Source organism: Orycteropus afer, unplaced genomic scaffold (genome assembly GCF_000298275.1).
Source record: "Orycteropus afer afer isolate SDZICR_OR568_19922 unplaced genomic scaffold, OryAfe1.0 scaffold00228, whole genome shotgun sequence".
NCBI lineage: Eukaryota > Metazoa > Chordata > Mammalia > Tubulidentata > Orycteropodidae > Orycteropus > Orycteropus afer.
Window position 1 is genome coordinate 1591686 of NW_006921815.1, and position 12309 is coordinate 1603994.

Consider the following 12309-nt stretch of genomic DNA (forward strand, 5'->3'; position numbering starts at 1 on the left):
GGGCCCCATCCCCCTCCAGAGACGAACTTTTCAGCTTGAACTTGTCGCCTTCTACACGCTTGTGAGCCATTTATCTAAGATAAATTTCTCTCTCTCTCTCTATAAATATATATATATACTTTGCTGGTTTTTGTGTTTCTCTGGAGAACCCAATCCAACACATCACCCAACAGTTCCACAAGAGAAAGACCTGGTGATTTTCTCTAATAAAAATTACAGCCTAGGACACCTTATGGGGCATGTCTACTCTGTCTCATGAGGTCACTATGACCCTACACCTAACAACAACAACAGCCATTTGAGTTAAAGTAATGAAGGCATCCAAAGAATATGGAAGGCTTAGAGGAATACATTCTGTTAGTTATACTGTTTCATGTAATAAACCTTGTTTGAGAAATGCTACGTGTTTAGAGTGACTTCCTAAGAGAAGTTTTTAATTATGAGACTGGTTAGGTCTGCCAACAACTGCATTCAATGCCTGTTTGTTTTCCTACAAGCTCTAGTTTCAGAGGGAGCTCTGGTGGCATAGTGGCTAAGGCACTTGACTGCTAACCGGAAGGTTGGCAGTTCAAACCCACCAGCCACACTCCTCGGAAGGAAGATGGGGCAATCTACTTCCATAGTGATACTGCCTCGGAAACCCAAGGAGGGGTTGCTATGAGTCGGGTCTGACTCGACAGCACATAACATAAACAACAACAACTAGTTTCAGAATACTCTTAATTGAGCCAAAGCATGTACAGGTATTGATATTCCATTTCCACCTACATTTTCCCCCATAATCTGGAAAAAAAAGTCAACCACTCTTGTTTTTTGGTTATTTCTTTGATTAGTATTATTTCTGCAATTTATTTAGGGCAAGAAAGAAAAGTCAAAGTGTGAGTAAAATTAAAATCAGTCTTAGTTATCTACTGCATTACAGACCACACCAAATTTGGTAGCTTAAAGCACCAATCACTATATCATGTTCATAATCTATAGGTCAGGAATTCAGGCTCCTGAGTGGATGATATTTTTGGTTGTTGTTATATTTTGCAACAACTAAAATTACTGTGTGGATTCATCTGGCATCTAAGCTTGTCTAGAGGGTCTCAGACACAATGATGCTACATTAGCAGTGGCTTGTGTGCTGTGTGCAGTGGGGCCTTTCCATGTGACCTCTCTAGTAGGACAGTCCAACTTTTAACATGGCTGGTCAAAGCTCAAAGGATGAGTATTCTACTGGCAAGAACACCATCACATCTTCCATATTCTACTAATCACAGAGTCTTCCTAATTTAAGGAGCAGAAACATAGCCTTAAAAATTTGTTAGAAATGATTGTCAAAGATTTTCTGGTTATCTTCCATCTACCACATAAGCAGAAATGAATTGGTGTATATGGCTATTAAAAGTAATAATGTGCTAGCTTTTAAGATCTCCTTAGTGCTCATTCAATCCTCTTCATTTAAAAAAAGATAAAATCAAGCTCCATTGGCAATAAGGTAATTAATTACTCAAGATGAAATTGCTTATCAGAGTCAGAGACTAGAACACTGATATCCTGACAGAATCCTTTAACAAAAACAAGTTGATAATGATTGTTTTTTCTGGTCTATCCACAGCACCAAAGAAACATGATTTAGCACAGAATAGTTATAGACTCACGTAACAGCATAAAACAAGCCTGTATATAACGGTTTATAATTTGGAAGCAGTATAAGTAGAGTGAAGTCTGGGATGTCTCTAGAGTCAAACTGCCTGGGTTTGACTCCAGGATCCAGTGTGGACAACACTAGTTACTCAAATTATCTTTTCTTCAGTTTCCTCATCTGCAATAATAATAGCAACTACCTTCTAAGGTTGTTGAAAAGATAAAATGAGATGACATATGAACTCTCAGGCACACAGTGATTAGCAGTTCTCAAGTATTATTTGGGGTGTGTTACAAATTGAATTATGTCCAAAAAGTATATGTTGTAATTCTTAATTTCTAAAGGTATGATTGAAGGAACATGATGGTGGAGTAGTTAAAATGGTTGGCTGCTAGCTGAAAGGTCAGTGTTTCAAAGCCACGAGCCTCTCCACAACAGAAAGATGAGGCAGTCTGCTTCCATAAAGATTTACAGTCTTGGAAATCCTGTGGGGCAGTTCTACTCTGTCTTACAAAGTACCTATGGGTTAGAATTGACTCGATAGCAGTGGTTATAGCTTCTGGTTATAATCCCATTTGGGAATGGGTTGTCTTTGTCCTGTTAATGGGACAGGACTAGTGTGGAATGTGTCTTGATTCGATTTATTTTGAGATAGAAAGATATTAAACAGGCAAGCAAGAATCATAGATGGGGGAAGATTGATGCCAAGATACATGGAGATCTCCAAGGAACGAGAACGCAGAAGCTGAAGAGCCAAGGGCCTTCCTTCAGAGGAAACAAAGAGAAATCTTTCCCATAGTGCCAGCACTCTGAATTTGGACTTATGGCCTCCTAAACCATGTGAAAATAAATTTCTGTTTGTTAAAGACACCCGTTTGTGGTATCTGTGTAACAGCAGCACTAGATATCTAAGGGTGGGAAGATAATAGAGTTTTTCTTAAGTCATTTATTGTCTCACTGCTCTCTGAGGTAAGGTCAACAGCTCAAAGTGAGGTGGAGGAAGAATTTAGGTACTGAGCAGAAAGGAGAAACTGTAAAATTGTTTTCTCAGAGAATAGAAAAATATATAGAATTTCATAGCAATTGAGTGACCATTTGAAGTTCATAGTAATGAATTTAGAGTGAATCCACACACCTTAATGTAATTTTTCTCTAGTGATATCAGCTGTTTAGATGTATTTGCTGAGGAAAAACAAAGTTATGTCAAGTAGGACTAGGATCATACAAGGTATGTATGACAGAGAGAGAGAGAGAATAAAACATTTCAACATTTTTGAAAAAAAAATGATAATGATAGACTTTAAAAACTGAGAAGAATTAAGTGGAAAGTTTGTATGATTTTCTAATACAATGGGGCAATTACTTTAAAAATCATACTGATTGCAAAGGTGTGATAATTTTAGATAATGTCAGGGTCAAGTGTGTCCATGAAAGAGGGATTTAAAAGTGTGGAGATGAAAGTCATTGAAATTGAGGTCAAGCAATACTGCTATTGAATCTTGTAGATGACAGGGCTCCAGTTTGGATTTCAAAGACTTAAAAGTATAAGAAGTAATAGAGAAGAAGAAGATAATACAAGGGAGAAGGGCTGATCAAATAGTCTGATGTCATAAGCCTCAAAAGAGCTGGATTTTTTTTTTTTTTTTTTTTTTTTTTTTATGAAAAGAAAAGAATAGTGGCCTAAAATCTATATCATAAAGTTAAAAGATCCTGAAGTATACAAGTAGGGTAAAATTGACAACAGCCTCTCGCAAAGGCAACAGAGAAGTTGTAAGTTTATATGCAAGACTGGCAATCAACAATATAACAACCTCTTGCAAAGGCTCTAGGGAAGGAATATCTTGGTTTGCAAGATTGCAACAAGCAACAATAAGAACATATGTATTTTATTCAAAATAAAAATATTTTGTTTATACAAAAAATGCTGAATTTGAGGGTGGGGACACAGAAAGTGATGTGTAGAAGGCAGAAGACATGCCACAATTGCTGAAAGAAGCATTCTATCATCATCATCATCATCACCATTGTCATTGTCCTTATTGGTATACTTATAATTAACATTTCTATTATTAGATTTTAAGCCTCAAGCTGCAATAATGAAAGATTCTATGGGCAAAATATTGAATGATGCAGGAAACATCAAAAGAAGATGGAAGGAATAAACAGAGTCACTGTACCAAAAAGAACTGGTCAGTCTTCATCCATTTCAGGAGGTGGCATATGATCTGGAACCAATGGTATTGAAGGAGGAAGTTGAAGTTACACTAAAGGAAGTGGGGAAGAACAAAGCTCCAGGAACTGATGGAATACCCACTGAAATGTTTCAACAAACCTTAAGTGCCGCACTGGAGGCACTCACTCGGTTATGCCAAGCAATTTGGCACCTGGCCAACTGACTGAAAGAGACCATTCCCTGGAGAAGGATGTCATGCTTGGTAAGGTGGAGGGTCAATGAAAGAGGGGAGGGCCTTCAACAAGATGGATTGACATGGTGGCTACGACAATCTGCTCAAGTATAGCAAGGATCATGGAGCTGGCATGGGATCGGGCAGTGTTTTGTTCTGCTGTGCATGGGGTCGCTATGAGTCGGAACCGACTCAATGGTACCTAACAACAACAACATTATTAGTTTGACCAAGACTGATTTGAAAAGGTTGATAGTGAAGGGAGAAGGAATGGATGATTCCGAGGAGAAAAAGGATAAACTGTGTAACAATGAAAACCAGGAGAAGATAAAGATTTTCTGGAGATGCTTACTTACTATTGGTGATAGAAGAGAACCTGACTGAGAAGTATGATGACCTCAGTGTTTCCAAAGAATTCATCCTGTTTGTGCTGGTTTGATTTGATTGTGCTATAGAGTTGCACCTCTCAAGACTTAATGTGCATATGCATCACGAGAAAATCTTATTCAAATCCAGATTCTGATTAAGTCATTCTAGGTAGGTCCAGAATTTCTGTTTTTCTAACAAGCTCCAAGCACGATCTTCTCTCCTTTCTTTTCCATTAAGTCAGTCAGCACTGACCCACATTACAGTCAAGAGAAGCCATCCACAAGGGCACAGTGAAGGATAATCAGAACAAAGAGATTTAAATGGTTCCAGAAAAATCATGTGCAATTTGTTGGAGATATATTTGTTTTATCTATTTTCTGTTAGTAACTGCATTCTCCAAAAACCATCTAGAAAGAGCAGTAGTAAGGATTTGTGAAAACAGAGCAGGACAGGGAAACACTTCCTTCTCTTACACAGAGTTGCTTTGAGTCAGAGCCAACCCAATAGCAATCAACAACAATATATGCCAATATTTTGTTTTCTCCAGAAAGTATTGAGTTTTGAGGTGGGTCAGAGAAAGTGATGTGTAGAAGGTAGAAGATATGCTACAAAAAGCAATATTCCATGAAATTAATTAGCTGATAATTCAAGAAAAATTGAGCAGACATAGGCTTTACATACTGACAGAAATGACTTCCTTTTAGTTTCTGCTGATATAGCTGACCTTGGGGAAGAATACTAATCTCTATTTATCATTTAAAAAGATATTTGAGTGTCTTCATATATTTCTGGATACTTCTTAAAATCACCTGATGACAGTAATTAAATTTAGTTATCTGATTCAAGAATTATATTGGGCCCATGTGGATAAGCTACCCATCTCAAAATCCTTAATTTAATCACATCTGCAAAATCCCTTTTACCATGTCAGATAACACACTAACAGTTTACAGGGAGGGACTAGGAGATAAGCATCTTTGTGAGGCCACTATTCTGCCTACCACACCTTTTTAACGCTTCCCTTCTTTTTAAAACTTGGTAAGAATTACTTAGAGATTTTCCTTTAAATCGCTTCCTAATCAACTCAGAAGCCTTTGTCTCTAATGAATAGTTGCAAGCCTCAGCTAAGCTGCCAGTTCAATTATTATGGTCAGGCTTCATTACAGCCATGTTATAAACATCTCACATAGTATTTATCTATCCATCTATAAAAAAACATTTATTCAATTACAGACTTAGTTCATCATTTCTCTTTAGTGTGCAACCTAATTTTACCAGACCCCTAACAGTTATTCTTAAACATTCATTGGATGCCCCATCTCTCATATAAGATTAAAAAAAGGAAAAACAATTTGTCCATAACTAAAACAAAACTGGTAGTTATGAAATTAACATCCATTGCTGCAGATCCAACTCCTTAACTTTTGCTTATTTCTGGAAAGAGCAGTCAATTCAGAGGAAGAGTGTAGCAGAGGTGTTTGTATTGGATAGGGCAGAAATGGAACCAATTGCTCCATAAAGTTCAAATCAATTAGTTTAATATCAACAAGAAGTGAGTATAAATAAATGTGTGTGTGGAAGTATGTATGTATATATATATATATATTGTTGTTGTTGTTATGTGCCGTCGAGTCGGCCCCGACTCATAGCGACCCCTCCTTGGGTTTCCGAGGCAGTATCACTACGGAAGTAGGATTGCCCAACCTTCCTTCCGAGGAGTGGCTGGTGGGTTTGAACCGCCAGCCGTCTGGTTATATATTTATATATATGTGCTCTGGTGGTGTAGTGCCTAAGGCGTTTGACTGCTAAGCAGGTGTAGTGCCTAAGGCGTTTGACTGCTAAGCAGAAGCCTGGCAGTTCAAACCCACCAGCCCACCCACTACTCAGAAGGAAGATGGGGCAATCTACTTCCATAGTGATACTGCCTAGGAAACCCAAGGAGGGGTCGCTATGGGTCAGATCCGATTCGACGGCAGTGAATATATTTATATATGATCTATTGTGATAAAAATCCACTATTTGTCATTGAATCAATTCTGACTCATGGTGACTCCATGCATGTTAGAGTAGAACTGTGCTCCATAGAGTTTTCAGTGGCTGTGAGCTTTTGTAATGTGATCACCAAGCCTTTCTTCTGAGGCATCTCTGGATTGGGCTCTAACCTCTAAGCTTTCAGTTTTTTACTCCCAAGCGTTCCATTATTGTGATAAGTACTATGAAGAAATAAACCAAAGTAATTGGAATAGAAAGGTAGCTAAGTGAGAAAGAGTAACATTTGAATCAAATCTTTCATTTGATCTGAGATATGAATGAGGCGAAAGGAGTAGCCTTACTATCATCTGGGGTGAGGCATTGCAAGTAGAAGGAACAGAAAATAAAAGGGCTGAGCCAGGAGCTACCTTGAGAGGATAATGGAAGTATGTGATGCTGTAAAAGGAACTCTGGTGGTGTAGTGGTTAAGGCATTTGGCTGTTGACCAAAATGTCAGTGGTTTGAACCCACTAGCCACTCCATGGAAGAAAGATGGAGAAATCTGCTTCCATAAAAATTTACTACCTTGAAAACCCAATGGGGGTTGCTATGAGTCAGAGTTGACTCTATGGCAGTGAGTTTGGTTTGGTTTGGTTTGGTGAGACTGGAACAGATTGAGCAAAGATGGAATATCATTGAGTGATAAGCTACGGGAAGTAAGAATTGACAGGTGCCTATCACTTAAAGCCATATAGTTAGTGAAATAAATCACATGATTTATTATCTTGAATGAGATTTGTTTTACAATGAAGTGGGCACTATAACAAGGCAAAAAAAAAAAAAAAAAAAACAGGGCATTGAGAGTAGAACAGTTATCTAAGACAACATATGTTAATCTGAGTGATATGCTTACCTTACTTATAGACCATGATAAACACAGTTGTCAATTTGATTCTGACTCACAGTGATTCTACATGTGTCAGAATAGAACCATGTTCCATAGGGTTTTCAATGGAAGATTTTTTGGAAGCAGATCACCAGCCCCTTTTTCTAAAGTGTCTCTGGGTAGAATCCAACCTCCAACCTTTAGTTAGCAGCTGAACACATTAACCATTTACACCAGCCAGGGACTCAAAGATCATCTCTAGGATTTTTAATTCTCTTCTAATTGCAGTGTGATCCATTGAGTACTCTGAGACGGCAGTCTTGGCTGGAATGGAAAGGAAGAAAATTGACTATGAGAGATAAGAGAGGAGGCATGAAAACCAGTTGAAACCATTGGCAGCAAGTGTGACATTAAAAACACAGGATTGACATGCTAAGGAATGGTTAGATGTAAATTACAATATGAAGATAACAGTGACAAGACTTTATTATTATTTTTAATTTGTTTTCCCAAAAAGTTTGTGTCTAGACTTTAAATGGGTACAATGAAAAGAGTAGAATTATACAAGAATCCCAGAATTTTGACCTAAACAAGCACTTAGATGGCAGTGCAATTAACTGAAATAGAGATGATGTTGGGTGTGATGCAGCATAGGAAAGTATTCCAGGATGGAGGTTTATATTTTATAATTGTTATCATAGAATCCCCAGATATATCAGAGAGTGTATCACTGCTTTTCATACAGTTTCATTGACCAATTTTTCAGAAGTGGATCATCCTTTCTTTCTTCTTACTCTATCTTATTCTGGAAGCTCCACCGAAACCTGTCAAGCATGGGTCACGTGCTGTTTTTTAAAATACCTGTGGCATAGCCTCCAGCCTCACAGCAACACACAAGCCACCACAGCAAGAAAAACTGACAGAAGAGTAGTGGATAGAATGAAAAACAAAAAGGGGGGGGGGAAGAAATGGTGAAATAAAAGAGCTAAAGAGAAAATGTCAAAAGGCAGTTCAAAGAGGCAAAGTAAAGTGTTATAATGAAATGTGCAAAGACTTGGAGTTAGGAAATCAAAAAGAAAGAACACACTCAGCATTTCTCAAGCTGAAAGAACTGAATAAAAAATTCAAGCCTCGTGTTGCAATATTGAAGGATTTTATGGGCAAAATATTGAATGAGGCATGAGGAATCAAAAGAAAATGGGAGAGATACACAGACAGAAACACTGTACCAAAAAGAATTGGTTGATGTTGAAATATTTCAGGAGGTAGCATACAATCAAGAATGACTGGTATTGAAGGAAGAAATACAAGCTGCACTGAATGAATTGGTGAAAAACAAGTCTCCAGGAATTGATATAATTCTCATTGAAATGTCTCAATAAATGGATGCAGTGCTGTAGGTGCTCACTTGATTTTGCCAAAAAAATTGGAAGACAACTACCCGGACAATTAACTGGAAATCAGTCAGTATTTGCACCAATTCCAAAGAAAGGTGATACTACAGAATGTGAAAATTATCAAACAATATTGTTAATATCGCACACAACCAAACTTTTGCTGTAGATAATTCAAAAATGGATCCCTAATTCATACCCATGGGAACAGCAGTCAAGAAATCAGATGTTTTATTGCACTGGGCAAATCTACTGCAAAAGACCTCTAAAGAAACAAAGATGTTGCTTTGAACACTAAGGTGTCCCTAACCAGGCCATGGTATTTTTAATCACCTCATATGCATATGAAAGTTGTAAAATGAGTAAGGATGACCAAAGAAGAGTTGATCCTTCTTAATTCTGGTGTTGGCAAAGAATACTGAAAATAACAAGTACTACCTGAAGAACAAACAAACTTGTCCTGGAAGAAGTGCAGCTGGGATGTTCCTTGGAGGCAAGATTAGCCAGACTTTGTCTCACCTACTTTGGTCATGTTGTCAAAGAGACCATTCTTGGAGATGGATAACATGCTTGGTAAAGTGGAGTGTGAGCAAAAAAGGAGAAGAATCTCAATGAGATGGACTGACATAATGACTGCAATGAAAAGTTCAAGTGCAGCAGGGATTGTGAGGATGGGACAAGCCTGGGCAGTACGTCATTCTATTGTACATGGGGTCCCTGCGCTTCAGAGCTGACTTGACTACACTTAAAATAAAGACATCATAGAATTAATATTTAATACATTGTGATCTGATAACCTTACTTAAACAGAATATGATTCTGGAGTATGGTAGAGTTTGGGAGTAATTAAATCCCAAAGGTCAGAAAAAGGAGGAAGAGCTAGTAAAGGAAATGGGCAGATGGACAGTGAGGAAGGAAATCAAGAGTAGAAAGTCTTTAACACAGAAAGTAGGGGTCATTGTGCCAAAAGCCACTTAAAGGTAAGAGGCAGATTGAGAAATAGTCACTGAACCCAGCAAATGAGCACCTTAATGCATGGTTCAGTTGTAGAAATCTCACCTTCCATGCAGGACTCACAGTTCAATTCTTGGTCAATGCACATCATGAATAGCTATCACCTGCCTGTGAGAGGCTTATGTGTCATTGTGATGCTAAACAGGTTTCACCAGAGCTTCCATCTTAGAATGAATCTGTCACTCTGCCTCTGAAAATCTGCCAGTGAAAGTGTTATAGTGCACAGGGGTCTGATCTACAACCCATCATGGAGATAGTAAAGGACTAAGTAGTGATTCATCCCATTGTGTATGGAGCTGCTCTTAGTTAGGGCCAACTTGATGGCAGCTAACAACTACAAAAATATATAATAACAGCTTCTTTCATGTTGTCATGAGGACCGAGGCCCAACTGGAAATTGAAGAAAAGAAAATTGAACATGAGTAAGTGGAAAAACCAAACCAAGCCAAACTCACTACTGTAGAGTTGTATCTAACTCATAGCAGCCCTTCTTGGGTTTCAGAGGCACTATCACTATGGAAGTAGATTGTTCAATCTTCCTTCTGAGGAGATTGAACCAGATGTGGCTGGTGGGTTTGAACAGCCAGCCTTCTGGTTAACAGTCAAATGCCTTAGGCTGTACATTACCAGAACTCCTTGAGTAAGTGGAGATGGTGATTAATAAACATAATAAAAAGCAAAAGCACTCATGGGATTTTCTTTCAATAGAGAGACAGAAGAAAAGATAGTGGTTGTAAGACTCAAATTTTCAGCCTCTTTTCCAGTTTTTGGAGAAAAATGTTAAGAGTACCATGGTCTCCTAAAAGGACTAAAAAATCTGTCCTGGAAGAAGTACAGTTGGAATGCTCCTTGGAAGAGAGAATGGCCAGACTTCTTGTCACCTACTTTAACCATGTTATCAGAAGGGACCATTCCCTGGAGAAGGATATCATGCTTGGTAAAGTAGAGGGTCAACGAAGAAGGGGAAGGCCCTCAACGAGATGGATAGACACAGTGGCTGCAATGATGGGCTCAGGTATAGCAAGGTTCATGAATCTGGCACAAGACTGGGCAGTGTTTTGTTCTGCTGTGAATAACGTCACTATGAGTCTTAGACATCTTGACAGCACCTAACAACAACATCTAGTTTTCACTTAGATTCCTATCAATCTTTTCTTCCACTTACTTTTGACTTTCACTCTAGAGTCAAATGACTGCCTTACTATGGCTTACTTCAGGCAAGTTATTTACTCATTCCCTCAATGTTCTCATCTTTAAAATAAGGGTAATAATAGCAGATGATTTCATACATTTATTGAGATTAAATTAGAAAATTAGATAATATATGTAAATTTCTTAGAACACCCATAATAGTAGCATTTTATTATTATTGTGTTGTTACTACTTAGAGGAAGTCCAACTCAGAGTATCACAAATATTTCTTTATTTTGTCTTCAAACTGAACACGGTTCCATCCTAGGAACACAATGAAAAATTATTCCTTACACTTCCTTGCAAGGGAAAAAAATGCTAATCAAAAACACAAACTCCTAATAATGCAGTTGGAATTTTCATACTCTGGTATATAACATTTCATGTACACTTTACATGTCCTTATAAGGGGGAAAATGATGCTATTGTAAAACAGAAAGATAAACCTCTCATGGTAAAATAGGAATTTTCATATTTTAGTATATAATATTTCATGCATAACTATAATTTTAAAAATATATATTCTGATTCAAAAATGCTTATAAGGTTTTTAAGAAGATAATTTATTAATAGGTATATCTGCCATCGATCAAGAGTTCAATATTTGCAGAATTGTGTTAGGCAGTTTGCATACAGTATCTTATTTAATATCCACAGTATTTTTTTTTTAATGTAAGTAGGAGCATCTCCACTTTTATAATGGACCTGAAAAAAAATATGATGTTAATTCATAACAACATAAACTTCCACTTCACCTAGTTTTTATTTGATTTCTCTTATTTAAATTATGATTCATATACTATATCTTCCAATTGTATCTTCTAGGCTGACACAACTAGCCAGTGTGAAATACTCTTCTTCTTTGATTTCTGTAATACCTACAAAAACCAAACCAACTTCTATCGATTCGATTCTGACTCACAGCAACCCCTATTGGGTTTCCAAGGTGGCAAATCTTTACAGAAGCAGACTGCCTTATAGTTCTTCCACAAATTGATTGGTGGGTTTGAACTGCCAACCTTCTGCTTAGCAACCAATGCCTTACCCACTACACCACCGGAGCTCCTTTTCTGTACTACACAGAACATATCTTATTACATCTCATATCATATGAACCATCTTTTTAAACTGATATAAGTATTTCAGGGATCATTTTGCCTTGTTATTTCACCTGTGTTATAATTATGTATTATATTGAGTTTCCATCAATCTCATATATTTTTACATCATCCTCATCCTCTCTCTGGCCTTTGTACTGTTAGTATCCATACTTATTCAACATTGAAGAAGCCTCAAAGTAAGTATTCTAAAGTAACAAACTTTCAATTTTTGATTTTCACAGCACCTTCTTTGACTTTCTGAACTCTCACATATTTTTGTTGTGAAGATTAAAAAAAAAAAGAGTTGTCATTATGTTATTACTTCATAAAAATCACATACAGCTTT